The sequence below is a fragment of the Bos indicus genome, chromosome 15, assembly GCF_029378745.1.
Source record: "Bos indicus isolate NIAB-ARS_2022 breed Sahiwal x Tharparkar chromosome 15, NIAB-ARS_B.indTharparkar_mat_pri_1.0, whole genome shotgun sequence".
In the NCBI taxonomy this organism is placed as follows: domain Eukaryota; kingdom Metazoa; phylum Chordata; class Mammalia; order Artiodactyla; family Bovidae; genus Bos; species Bos indicus.
The window spans coordinates 58,189,403-58,202,104 of NC_091774.1; positions in this window are offsets into that span (position 1 = coordinate 58,189,403).

Sequence of the window (12,702 nt, forward strand, 5' to 3'; positions counted from 1 at the left end):
GATCATGCACACTTTACTGCTTCCTTCATCAGAAGGTGTCATCTTACATTCCTTCCTTTGAATGTGGATGGCTGGGGGACTTGCTTTGATCAATAGAATGTGGTGCAAGTGACACTGTGCTAGTTCTGGACCCACAGTTTAAAAGGCCAAGAGCAGCTTCCATCCTTGTACCCCGGAAGCCAGCAACTAAGGTTGGGTTAGACAGTTGCATGAAGGAGCCCACGTGGAGAGAGACCAGGGAAGGTGAGAAGCCATAACGAACATGACGGGGCCATCTGAGCTCCGAGCTGAATGCAGTTGTGCAAATGATCTCATCACAGAATGTGGAACAGAAAAATCATTCAGCTTAACCCAGTCAACCCAAAGAATTGTGAAAAATTTAAACTGTCGTTATTTTTAAGCCAGTAAGCATGGAGGTCACTTGTTACATAGCAATAGCTAACTTAAACACATCATATCTAAGATAGGCCTCTACCACATTCTTTTTCTATCACATTTCCCTGTTGTATTTTCTATTTTCTTTATAGCTCTTATCACTAAAATTATTCCATTTATTTTTTTTGTTGTCTGTCTCCCGCAACAGGAGAAAACTGTGATAGCAGGGACCTTGTCTACACTGTTTTCTGCTGTAAACTCTGTGCCTAAAACAATGCCTGACCGAGCAGAAGGTCAGTAAACACTGCGGATTAAGTCAATAGATAGACAGTTGCAACTATGATAGATAACAGAAGTAGATGTTGCTATAACTGTAATAAGACCTGGAGAGGGACATCAGGAATGAGAAGACTTATTTTGATAAAATCTTCACATGGTTTGTCCAGAAGGAGAGTAGGGAAAGGGGCTATTTTCTTTCTAGTTACTGTCCAGTTAATCATTATAAGTGTCATTATCACTTTAAACTTTCCATGGTGGCAGGGCATAAAAACTTTTTCAAAATATTTTTAGAGCAACCTTCTGAGGATCCAGCTATTAAATAAATAAGTAATCTCCTGAATTATAAAAAAAATTAATTTTACAAAACTGCTTTAAAAAAGATTTGGAATTTGCTCTGCTACTCTGCTAGAATTCTAAATTAAAGGGAAAATTCTGCCTACTCAATTTGAGGAAATAGTTCTTTCTAAAAGTGAGGAGACTTTGAGGAGTGTTTTTTGTTTCCTAAGCACAGAGTCCATTTGGGAATCTTTATGGGAAAAGAGAAACGGATGAGTTCTTAAAGAATAGATTCAGTGGGGGAGAAACATGGAAAGATCCTTTTTCTCCTTCTTCTTGAGAAAAACGTTTTCTTGCTGGGAAAGGAGAAATCAGAAGAGCTCTGGAGCTGCAGGAACCAAAAGTGAGAGTGCAGTAGACATGGTTTCAGGGCTGTGAGTGAGGTGGTGAAGGTAAACAGCTGAACTTTCCTTCAAAGCCAAAACATGAAGATAAGGAAAATCAGAAAGAGAAAATGAAAACAGGAAATAATGGAGTTGGTGTCAATTTTGCTATGCATGTGAAATATATATAGAATGTGTGATAGAATTAAATAATTCTACTTTCTTCCTTAAACACATTTTATAAATGTTAATTTTATACACACACACATATGCATGCATGTGCTTAGTCACTCAGTTTTGTCTGACTCTTTGCGAACCCATGGGCTATAGCCCGCCAGGCTCCTCTACCCATGGGGATTCTCCAGGCAAGAATACTGGAGAGAGGTTGCCATGTCCTCCTCCAGGGGATCTTCCCAACCCAGGGATCAAACCCAGGTCTTCCTCTTTGCAAGCAGATTCTTTACTATCTGAGCTGCTGGGAAGCCCATGAATACTGGAGTGGGTAGCCTATCCCTTCTCCAGGGGATCTTCCCAACCCTGGAATCGAACCAGGGTATCCTGCATTGCAGGTGGATTCTTTACCAGCTGAGCTACCAGGGAAACCCACATGCATATCTGCATCTATATCTACATTTATATGTATGCATCTTGAGTTTCTAATTTTAAATTTTTCTTTATATCACTGTTTGATCTTTGTTTAAAGTTTGGTTTGGGAAGATATCCCTGGTAGCCCCGTGTCTAAGAATCCGCCTTGCAATGCAGGAGATGCAGGTTCCATCCCTGGTTGGGAAATTAGGTTCCCACAAACCACAGGGTAACTAAAGCCCATACACCATGACTCCCGAGCCCACACATGCTTTGTAGACCACATGCCACAACTAGAGAGAAGCCCAAGCTGCAACTAAGACCCAATGCAACCAATATTTTTTTTCCTTTCTTTAAAAAAAAAAAAGAAATAGAACTTTTGGACAATCTCTTCCTATTGCACATTCTTTCCCTGTAGAATTTATCAGGAAGTATCGTTGATCAGCAAAGCACTGGGTATGTTGTAGTCAGCTTTGGTGATTGGAATGTATAATGACACCAGTGTGTCTGCTTCCAGGATAAGAATGCATCTGCCAGTGAGAAATGGATGTTTATACCATCTAATCAGAGCACTCCCTCCTCTGGCTTGTGTCTCTCTGCTTCTTTCTGCTGGGCAACATCTCTTCTGAATGACACATTCTTTTCTTAGATAAGGTAATGCCCTCAATCAGGTTTCAGTCCTGTCTTACCAGCCTGAAAGGCACTCTTTCCCCTTCATGTAGCTTTGTCTATCCCTGACGGATCAAACCTCAAGTGTTCGTGTTATAGTTTAATCCTCATGTGGCCATATTATTTCATTTTCTGTGTGTTTTTTGAGGGCACTTCCTTGTTGCCCCATCTATCAGCAACAATAATGATCTAATTCACCTCCAAATTTGATGGTCCCTTCCTGCTCCTCATCCTCTATGCAACAGGAAAATGCCTACCTTGCTTGCACTAGGAAGTTCCTGCTGCTGCTGCTAAGTCATTTCAGTCGTGTCCGACTCTGTGCAACCCCATAGACGGCAGCCCACCAGGCTCCCCGGTCCCTGGGATTCTCCAGGCAAGAACACTGGAGTGGGTTGCCATTTCCTTCTCCAATGCATGAAAGTGGTAAGTGAAAGTGAAGTTGCTCAGTCGTATCTGACTCTTAGTGACCCCATGGACTGCAGCCTACCAGGCTCCTCCATCCATGGGATATTCCAGGCAAGAGTTCCTAGTCATCCCTTTTCTAATTAGTACCCAATTTCTTTCAGGGAAATCACCTTCCTCCATTGTTTTTGAAGTTAGTGGAAGGGTAATTCCTGGCTTGCAAGTGCCCACCTCTAATTCTAGCCCAGACTCTGGCTTAGCTAGGATTGCTCTGTGACCAAATCTCAACAAATCAGATGCTTTGGGGACTTTAAGGAGCAATCATTCTTATCACAGGGGAAGATAGAGTGGCAGTATCTACTATATTACCAGCATATAGCATGTTATTTCCGGCTGGGGACAGTTGCTAAATGGTTCAACCATCCTGTGTTTTTAGACCTCTGGATTGATACATGTATTATATATGCATTTTATATAATATATATACACAGTATATAATGTTTAACATATTGTATTATACTATATTATATTACATGTTACATTATATTACATCATTCCTGAGCCTGGTCTCCTTGCTCCCTTTTTATTGCATTTGAGGATATTTTCAATAAAAATCTTGAGTCTGAGATCCCGGCTAGGTAATCTTTAGCACTAGCAGTCAGGTTTCTCTGACATGACTGCATGGCCAGCTATGAGATTTATCAAAACAACGAACTCAAGCACATTGAATATTTCAACATTGTACTCAATTGTTCGTATTTAACTACCTCATTAGCTACAAGGCTTCCCTGGTGGCTCAGATGGTAAAGCACCTGTCTGCAATGCAGGAGACCTAAATTCAATCCCTGGGTTGAGAAGATCCCCTGGAGAAAGAAATGGCAGCCCACTCCAGTAGTCTTGCCTGGAAAATCCCATGGATGGAAGAGACTGGTAGGTGACAGTCCATGGGGTCGCAAAGAGTCAAACACGACTGAGCAACTCCACTTTCTTTCTTTCTTTAGCTACGAGATAAACCAACGTAATGCTTAATACATAGAACAAATCAACAGATTCTTCATAGAAGAAAATAATAAAAGACTAACCCTTTACCCATGTTTTCTCAAAAATTTTAATCTAGATTCTAAAATGTGTAAACAAGGATCCATATAGTCAGAGCTGCTTTTATAAACTTTTTTTGTTTATTTTGCTGTATATCATATAAAAATGAATATCTGGAAATAAAGGCAATTGTTTAATGATAAGTGTACTTTTAAGTTACTCATGGTTGTATGAATTTTGTTTATATGGCTATTTGCTTATGTTGTTGTTGTTTAGTCACTAAATCACATCTGACTCTTCACAACCCCATGGACCGTAGCCTGCCAGGCGCCTTTCTCCATGGGATGTCCTAGGCAAGAATACAGGAGTGGGTTGCCATTTTCTTCTCTATATTTGCTTATATGGGTGTTGTAAATGGCAAGATAATACTGTATGTTCTGTGACCCTCTGAACCCTTTCATTAAATCCTTTTGCTTAAAGTAAATAGAGGAATTTTTATTGCTGCTACCAAGGAGCTTTCAGTCTCCTCAAGTAAAATGAATACAGCAAAACAGTTTCTCTTCACATTCCCCAGCACACTGAGTTGTACATATTAGGTTCTCAATAAAGTCCACATAATGGAACTATTGTATGTTCAACTGCAGCTGAATTGAACTGCATTGAATTGAATCAAGTCAAATCAAGTTGAAATGAATTGAATAGGCCTTTCTCTGACCCACAGCAACTATAAAACTAGAATATTTGACCACCATTCAGAAAACTGTGCTCACAAGATTTTATTCTGGAATCTTGACAGATAAGATTTCAGCAACTCTTTATTTAAACCCTTCTTAGATAAATTACGTGCTACACTACATGACTAGGATTTCTGGCAAGGATTTCCCAGTAAAATGTTATTCCAAAGAAACTGCCTGTGTTTGTAGGTGGTGTGTCATCATGAAGTGGCTGTAACAGACTGCAGTGCAGTTCAGGGCTCTGGTTTCACTGCAGACTCTGACCCAATGGCAGCACTGATTTGCAGAAAAAGATGGAGGAATGTATGCTGAAAACATTCAGTATGCTAAATGCATGCTGAATTACAGATAATAGCACAAATTGGTTTTTGTTGTCCTGAAGCTCAGGGAAAAAAAAAAAGATTTTCTCTCTCTGTTTCTGATTTTCTATAGCACCTCCCTTATCCTAGCATTAGATCAATGCTACTCGGCAGTTGTGCAAAAGTCTGTTAAATAAAAATGAGAGATTGAAGTTATGCTTGTGGAAAATACTTCTTTGTAAGACACTTATTCAATAAGATACTTTTTAAAATAATAAGGATAGACTTTGATTTTTTTTAAAGGCAATCCACATTTATGTGGCTCAAAAGTTTACCAAAATGAGACTATATGCTAACTTAGTCAAGTAGTATTTTTACTTTTTCTTGAGAATGAACCTTGAGAGAGAGAGAGAGAGAGAGAGAACTATCATTGGAAACCACCAGATCTTGCTGACCACAGAGATCTGAATTCCATCAGTGAGTCCACAGAACTCACTAAACACCACCCCATACGTGTACTGGATATACATACACCATACGGACCATACCATCTCAGCAGCTTTTCACTCTCTAACCAGTGTGTCTTTCCCCAACTTTGCAGAACACTCAAACGTATTCTTTCTTCAAAGTGACCCTTGAATATCCTGGATGAAATCTCAATGGAGGGAGATGACACCCTCAATGAACACATGATTCATCTTTCTTCACTGATTGTGATCCGGGAGAAAGGATTTGGCAACAATAATATATGGCCTGGTTCTGAAAGTCAACCTGAAAGAACTTAAAGCTATGATTTAGAGCAAAGCAAATCAAATAATATCGACACTAAGAAAAACTTAAGAAACAAAAAGTTTAATCAGCCTCACTAAAAATAAAATAAAACTTAGCCATGGTGAAGACAGAACATTTTCCTGCTTAGTTATGATGGGGAGACTTTGTCTACGGGAAGAAATAATGAGGCCCCTTCTATATCATGCAAGATGTTAACCCAGGTAAAATGTCAAACTCAAATCCCTAAAGTACAAATGATGTAATAGAAAGACCTTCGCAAATTGGTTATCCATATGGCCAAAAATAAAATTGGATTTCTGCCTGCCCCACAAAAATCAATTCCAGATGGATTAGAGAACTACATGTCAAAAGTAAAGATTTTAGTGGGAAATACAAGTGAATGTCTTTCTGACCTCAAGGTAGAGAGAATTTCTTAAAACATAAAATGTGTTGTTGTAACTGAAAAAAAAATGGATGAATTTTACTATATTAAAATTAAGACCACTTGTTAATCAGGAGACATTAAAGAAAGTGAAAATACATGTTGTGAACTGGAAAAAGATATTTTCAACATGTACAACCAATAAAAAGGAAATAAAAACATATAAAGAACTGTGGGAAATCATAAGGAAAGGGCAAATTGCACACTAATAAGTAGTTAAAGGCATAAGCATACCTTTTGAGGCTATACATTGTTGCCCTATACATACAGAGAAAGATTCAGTATCATCAAATACCTGGAAAATACAAATTACAGTACAAAGATGCCATTTAGATCCATTTAATTGGCAAAATAATAATAAGAGTAATGATTTTTGACTAGTGCCAAATGTTGAGAATAATTTAGATAATAGGTTTGAGAGGTACATATTAACTCTTTAAGACCAATTCACTGTAGGCTTATCTCCCCCAAAAAGAGCTGGCTTCCTGCAAAGCTTCATAGAAACAAGCATTAGTCAAAAACATAAAGTGAAAGTGGAAGTGAAAGTCAAGAGTCATGTCTGACTCTTTGCAACCCCATGGACTATACAGTCCATGGAATTCTCCAGGCCAGAATACTGGAGTGGGTAGCCTTTCCCTTCTCTGCGGTATCTTCCCAACCCAAGGATCGAAACCAGGTCTCCCGCATTGCAGGCAGATTATTTACCAGCTGAGCCACAAGGGAAGCCCAGTCAAATTCTTAGGGTGACATCAATCCCATTTATGCCAGGCTTAGAGCCCAGCACCCTGAAATGCCCTGTGATAGACTCGTGCTTCTATAAACATGAGTACTCATGCCAAGAGGCAAATTCTATCAGTCATCATATCATCATACAGCTGCAACTGATAGACTGGGACCCTTACCTCCTCACCCCTGCAAGGGAAAGGCTAATGGTACCCTCTACTAACTAGCAAGGTAGGGCTGGACTAAAAGTTCTGCTAAATTACTTTGCCATTTTATTCTGGAATCTGATCACATTGGCAGAGGAGCTGGAACATCCTTAAACATACAGATTAAAAGCCCACAACCTAAGAACCAGAGTCTTCTCCTCTGGCCTGACATTTGGTTATGCCAAATAACTGTAATCTATCCATAACGTGTGAGTAAAAGGTAGTTTTAAGCTATATTCTAGTTCTTATATTAAATAGTGAGTCCTCAAATGTTTCTGGTATTATTGGAAATAAATAAATAATTATAAACAAACAACAAAACAAATGCAATCATTCATGAGCCAGTGAGGAGAGTGCTTCATAGCTAAAGACTATGATTAATCTCATCCTGTGCTCCCAGGTCCCAAATAGATAGGAAAAAATGGTTTTATAGCTTTACCTACCTTTTCTAAATTCTAGTAAGAATTTTTAGTGGACCTATTTTGTATCTAAATTTCACACAAAGTAAGAGGATAAGATAGGATAAGTGAAGAGCCCAACACTAAATATCTAATAAAAGGTAAGATTTAAGGCTTAAGTCCATCTGATTATATATTAGTTTGATTAAGCTGCTGCTGCTGCTGCTAAGTTACTTCAGTCATGTCCGACTCTGTGCGACCCCATAGACGGCAGCCCACCAGGCTTCCTCGTCCCTGGGAGTCTCCAGGCAAGAACACTGGAGTAGGTTGCCATTTCCTTCTCCAATGCATGAAAATGAAAAGTGAAAATGAAGTCACTCAGTCGTGTCCGACTCTTCGTGACCCCACGGACTGCAGCCCACCAGGCTCCTCCATCCATGGGATTTTCCAGGCAAGAGTACTGGAGTGGGGTGCCATTGCCTTCTCCTTGATTAAACTGCAATGATACTAACCCCCAAACTTTCAGTGGCTTAACACAATAGAAGCCTCCCATTCACATAGGTGTCCCAGGAGCATCATTTGAGTCAGTGGGGCAACTCTCCTTTATATGGTCATCAGTGATCTAAATTTCTTCTGTCTTGTGGATCTATTATAACCTTTTATGTCTTCATCATTATGTACTAGAAAGAACACTGAAGAACACACTGGAGAAGTCATGTAAGCCAGCTTTAGGAGGATAGTCATTATTCCTAATCAAACTGCATTAGCAAAAATGAAGTCACATGGGCACACTTAACTGTGAGGGGATGCTAGAAAACGTGGGAAGAGTGAATCTGGGGTGACAGCCGGTGACTTCCACCACAGGCTCCAGATTTCATGCTCTTTCCAATCTTTCCAATGTAGTGGGTTGCTTCCCTTGAAGATGAATGCCAAAGATCAAAAATCATTTTGGAAAATCACATAATAGCAAGCCATGAGCCAGAAGTTCTGTGATGCTGGAGCACATGTGTTCCCTGAACTAGTGTATTCATTCTTGCTGTTGTTGTTGTTGTTCAGTCACTAAGCTGTATCTGACTCTTTGCAACTCCACAGGCTGCAGCACACCAGACTCCTCTGTCCTCCACTATCTCTTGGAGTTTCCTCAAATTCATATCCATTGAGTCAGTGATGCTACATAACTACCTCTGCTGCTTCCTTCTCCTTTTTCCTTCAATCCTTCCCAGCAGCAAGATCTTTTCCAACAAATCGGCTCTTCATTTTCCTGGAGTATGAAAGAAGTCCCAAGCAAAGCTGTGTGAGGTTCTTCCTCTTCACACTTGAATCTGTGGATGCTTATTAAACAACTGCATTATACATAGAGCTGGCCATTCTTCAACTGGTAACTATAGGGAAGAAACGGGACTGACTATTGTATGGTACTGGGTGTGTGCATTGGCATGAATAGAAGGAAATAATGAAAAATGAAAACAATCATAATGTTGTAGACCAGTATATGTTGGTTGTCATCCAAGACATCTTTCCTGGGCTTTGCTTCATAAAATACAACATATTATTTTTAATTTTGGCTAGCCCATTAGAGTCTAATATATTAAAGAATCATCAATATTATTTATAGGTCTTTCAAAATTGGAACTTGTAAAAAGAGAGTTTTTCAAACAAAATTAAAAGTTTCTGTATGACTAATAGCAGATATTAGAAGACCATAGTGGAGAAGGTAATGGTGACCCATTCCAGTACTCTTTCCTGGAAAATCCCATGGACGGAGGAGCCTGGTAGGCTGCAGTCCATGGGATCTCGAAGAGTCGGACACGACTGAGTGAGTTCACTTTCACTTTTCACTTTTTGCATTGGAGAAGGAAATGGCAACCCACTCCAGTGTTCTTGCCTGGAGAATCCCAGGGACGGGGGAGCCTGGTGGGCTGCCGTCTATAGGGTTGCACAGAGTCGGACACGACTGAAGAGACTTAGCAGCAGTAGCAGCAGCAGCAGCAGAAGACCATAGAGGATATTCTCTAAGCTGCATCTATACGTAGTACCAACTCAATTAGTTATCTGCTTTTATGCTTTTATAAATAATAGTAGCCACCATTTAGTAATCACATACTGTGTGCTAAGACCTTTATATACTTTATATCATTTAACTACAATGATGCTATCAGGTCGTTACTATGATTCCCAATTTTCAGATGAAGACACTGAACTTGGCTTAGAATGTAGATTTCTCTGATTTCCAATACCCTTCTTCTTCCCCATCGTGATCAGCAGCCAGAAGTCCAGCTCAGAGTCAATAATGTTATTTACAGGATGTCAAAAAGAATGATGATTCCCTTGTTTTGATTAGAGCATTTCTTCTGGGAAGGCTACAGCTGGTATTATACTTGGTAAGTTTAAATGATATCCTTTCATCTTGCCTCTCAGAAAGGTTCCAACTAGCCACCCAATTCTGAACCACCTGGACACAGGGTACCAGACAACTGAACTGAGAACAGAAGGGATTAAAATATTCTCTTGGTTTAGTCCTTTTGGAAACAATGTTTATCCCTAGGGTACCACCAACTTAGAATTTCAAGACTGCATTTTTATCCAAGACATGATCTTTCCAGGGCACTCAAATTATACCCTGCAGATCGAACAATTTCCCTAGTAGCAATTCTGCTCTTGACTGGAAATGTCAGTTTCACACTTACTAAATAATACGAAATGGAACGGATTTTTCCACCATTTCCTTAGAATTGACTCTTAAGAGCCTATGCAGATGGCAACATGACAAGTACCCCACACTTTATTTTTTTAATTTATTTTTTAATTATAGGAAAATTGCTTTATTGTGTCGTATGAACAACTTCTCACCAGCTATCTATTTTTCACATGATAGATATTTGTTGACGCTTCTTTCTCCATTCATCCCACGCTCACATTCCGCCACTATGTTCATATGCCTGTTTTCTACACCTGTGTCTCCACTTCTTCCCTGCAAATGGGTTCATCAATTCCAGTTTTCTGGATTCCATATGCTGTGCTGTGCTTAGTCACTCAGTCATGTCCGACCCTTTGAGGCCCCCTGGACTGTAGCCCTCCAGGCTCCTCTGCTAAGTGTTAATATATGATATTTATTTTTCTCTTTCTGACTTCTACTTCACCTCTGTATAACAGGCTTTAGGATCATACACCTCACTAGAACTGACTCATATTCATTCCTTTTAATGGCTGAATTGTATATATGTATAAAATTGTATATATGTACCACATCTTCTTTTAAAAGAACAAAAAACAAAGGGGAGCCAAATTCTCTCCAAGGCTTATTTAGAAGCAATAGATCTGGCTCTGCCAGATCCAAACCACGTCTCGGCTACCCGAGTCATCTTCCTCTATTCCCTGCCACCTCCATCCTAAATAAACAGATAAAGAGCTACAGGTATATGGGATTAGGGAGTCACTGACTCCCCAACTCCAGCGTCTCGTGAGGAAAAGAATGATGCCTCCTAACTTTACCCCACAGCAAGTGAGGAGAGCACGTAGAGAACAATCTGAGAGCCTGACAGATCCGCAGCAACAGAAAACTGTCTCATTCCTTGGTTGGACCTTTGCTTACGCAATGCACATACTAAACTCCCCGTTTAAGCAAGGCAAAGGGACTAAGGAGAGATGGCAAGCAGGAGAAAGAGGCATCAGTGGTGAGATTTGGTAAAGGTGTGTGAAATTTTCAAGGTTAAGTGAACATGGCAAATGGTAATTGAACAGGAAATATCTTGCTGGTAACACACCCAAAAGGGTTGGGCATGCAGTGGGATATCAAGAGCATCAAGAAGCTGTGAGATAAACTACCAGGAGCATAGGCTGAATGGGTTCCAAACAGTTAAGCTAGAAAGAATCTCATAATAAAAAGTTGGCAGTAAGGAAACCTCAAAGGGCCCTTTTGCATCCCACAAGAGTCGGCATAAGCATGCTTGCCTTACAGGGGTATCAGCAGCCAGTCAATCTTAGCCAGTGACTCATTGACTGCCCAGAGATACGGAGAATTGCTGTGACCTACTAAGGTACAGATGCTTGTACTATTCCATCTTTTTCCATAATAGAGAGAATAAGAAAGGGAAAATAGAGAATGAAGAGATATAACATGTGCTCCTGCTCTAAATCAAGCTGAAGTCGGATGCAGAAGAGTAGAACAGAAGCAGTAAGTTGAATGTGACATTGAAGTTTTAAATTCAACTAGACTAGACTGGACTTCTTTGTACCTAAAATTTACTGGAAGCCTATACAATTCATTTAAAATAGTTTATATTATTATATTTCATTAAATTACTTGCAAATGGTCACTTCCTCCCCCTTGTCTGCCTCCATAGACTGGAAGAAAATGGCATGAACCCTGCATTCATGTTGGGCTCAACTATGGGACTTGCTTTGGCACATGGAATGCTGGCAAAAACACAAATAGCATTTAGGTGGATTGGCTGGCTCTCTTGCATTTCTGCTTTTTACCATGAGAAGAACAAGTCTCATGTCCAGAGAGGATGAAGAACAAGTCACTGGTCCAAAGAGGATGGGAGACCCGTGGAGAAGACATGAACTAAGCTTATAAACTTCAGCCAAGCCCTGTCTAGAACAGCTGGAGCCCAACCAACTGGCAAAATGAGAGAAATAAAAGGATAGATAGAAGTTAATGTAGCCATTCCACCATGTTGATAGCTATTACATTGTTTACCTTCTTAAAATTTTAAATTCAGAGAATGCTGCAGTCAATATCTCTTCGCATATATCACCGTGAATAAGAAAATTATTTCTGTATGCTAGAAAATGAAAGGAAAATTTCCTAGCCAAAGGCATTGCCCATTAAAACTTTGTTATATACTGCCTAAATTCCTTGAAAAACTGATAAAACTGTTCATATCATCACTATTTATGTTCCTACCCACTGGACCTAGGAGGATCTGTTTCTCCATTTCTTCCTAAAGACAGGACTTGATCTTGTCCAATTTTATCAAGTTGAGACGTGAAAAACAGAATCTCATATCTCAGTATTAGTGGTTGAAAATAGTAAGGCATTATTACTACATGTGCTCATAGGGAATGTTTATTACAATTCAAGTGAAAAAGCAAGTTGTAGAATTATGAGCGTAATATA